This window comes from Miscanthus floridulus, chromosome 17 (genome assembly GCF_019320115.1).
Source record: "Miscanthus floridulus cultivar M001 chromosome 17, ASM1932011v1, whole genome shotgun sequence".
In the NCBI taxonomy this organism is placed as follows: Eukaryota; Viridiplantae; Streptophyta; class Magnoliopsida; order Poales; family Poaceae; genus Miscanthus; species Miscanthus floridulus.
The window spans coordinates 41,609,339-41,611,575 of NC_089596.1; the positions used below are offsets into that span (position 1 = coordinate 41,609,339).

At 39.2% G+C, this 2,237-nt stretch overlaps 1 non-coding gene across 1 annotated transcript; it reads left to right on the top strand.

The window, feature by feature from the left end:
• The first annotated feature begins 532 nt into the window (after positions 1 to 532).
• LOC136519148 (small nucleolar RNA R71) lies at positions 533 to 641 on the top strand. The gene has a single exon (XR_010774710.1). It is a non-coding gene; the product is annotated as a small nucleolar RNA R71 (small nucleolar RNA).
• The last annotated feature ends 1,596 nt before the right edge of the window (positions 642 to 2,237 follow it).

Below are 2,237 nucleotides of genomic sequence, written 5' to 3' on the forward strand. Positions count from 1 at the left end.
TTGGCTAGAAATTAACTCACTCAAGGGTGGTTGATTATTGAAATTACTGAAATTATTACCTTTATAGTTACCTTGGTAATTACCTTGGTAGTTAGGCCTTTGTTGCTGATTCCATCCTTGATTCTGTAGAGGATGATAGTTATTGTTGTTGATGAAGTTCACATCCTTGTGGGTTTTAGGATAGTTGTTTCCTAAATGCCCAGTGTTTCCACATTCTTCACATGTCTTGCAGGAATCATGAATGTGCATGACTTCTTGCTTCTCATTAGCTCAGTCTTCGAGCTTCTTCATCAGTAGGTGCATCTTGGCAAACAACATGTCTACCTCCTTGAGTTGATGCATACCTCCACCTCTCTTGTAGGTTTGAAGACGTTCTTCATTCCAGCCTTGGTTGGAGACCATCTTCTCCACGAGAGTTGTTGCTTGTGTGATTGTAAGTGACAAGAATGCACCTCCAGCAGCAGCATCCATGTTCTCACGGGTGTTGTTAATCAACCCGTGGTAGAAAGTCTGCATGAGTAGCCAATCCTCCATCCCATGATGAGGACATTCCAAAATGTAATCTTGGAAGCGTTCCCATGCCTCAGGGACAAATCCATCATGATGCTGCTAAAAACTTGAGATTCTCCCACGCAGAGCATTGGTCTTGCCTATGGGAAAGAACTTTGCTAGGAAGGCAGTGGAGCAGTTCTCCTATGTAGTATTTCTATCTTTGTTGGCGTAGAACCATTGCTTCGCCTTCCCCAAAAGTGAGAATGGGAAGAGGTGAAGTAATATGGCATCTCTGGATACTCCTTCGATGGTGAAAGTGCTACAAATCTCTAGGAAGTGTTGGAGATGAGCACTCGCATCTTCATGTGCCTTTCCACAAAACTAGCTAGCTTGCACCATGTTGATGAGAGCTGCCTTGAACTCAAAAGCATTGTCTCCAATGTTGATCACCGATCTAGTACAGATGTTGACCGTAGTTGGAGTAGAGAATTCATGGAGAATCTTGTCAGCCATGGCTTCGAAGACAAGTGTTAAGCGATGCCTTGTTTGGTTGACTTTCGATTGGAAAAAGTCTACTTAACCCCCCTACCTTTCATACATGGTCTACTTCACCCTCCAACTATGAAACCGTCTGTTTTACCCCCTGAATTTTCCAAAACCGTCTATTTTACCCCCCGGGCGGTTTTTGACAGCGGTTTTACTACAGTAACAACGGGTTTGCTACAGTAACAGTGGGTTTGCTGCAGTAATGGTGGGTTTGAATTTTCTTTTTTTATTTTTGGTGAATCTTTGAAAAATCACAGTAAATCATAGAAAAATCATAAAATAAAAAATCTAATTTTGTTGGACTCCACATGAGTAGATCTACATAGTGAATATATAATACGGTATGCTTTAGTACAAAATTTTTACTGTAGCCTTAGATTAATTGGAAAATCTAATTTTGTCTGTAATTAATTGGAATAATTCATAGCTGCAGCTTCTATGGTCCAATTGTGGTGAAATTTTTATGGTACGCTAATTATTGTATGCTTGAACTATAGTAAAAATTTCGTACTCATTGGACTATGTATAACTTAGTTATAGATAAATTCTAATTAATTACAGACAAAATTGGATTTTCCAATTAATCTAAAGCTACAAAAAAAATTTATACTAAAGCATACCGTATTATATATTCACTGTGTAGATCTACTCATGTGGAGTCCAATAAAATTAGATTTTTCATTGATTTACTATGATTTTTCAAAAATTCACCGAAAATAAAAAAAATTCAAAACCATCGGTACTGTAGCAAACTCACCGTTGCTGTAGCAGACCCGCTGTTACTGTAGCAAAACCGCCGCTGAAAATCGCCCAGGGGGTAAAATAGACGGTTTTAGAAAGTTCAGGGAGTAAAACAGACGGTTTCATAGTTGGGGGGGGGGGTGAAGTAGACCAAGTATGAAAGGTGGGGGGTTAAGTAGACTTTTTCCACTTTTGATTCTAAAGCTGAAACTTTCTTGAGTTTAGGTCTAGTTCTTCTGATTAATGCTTCTGGAACTTCATCGTAGTTTGTCGGAAGGTCAAAACCGGTCATATATTACCCTACATAAGATGTAAAAGTAGATAGAACAAGGGTAATCCTGCTTGAGCAGGGGTAAATGGTTTTCTCGATCACATCAATCGGTAGAAGTTTATCAATATTTCCTTCTTGCCTAGCTACCTTCCGCGGCAACAAAGTCAGAAATGCTTGTTGGCATTTT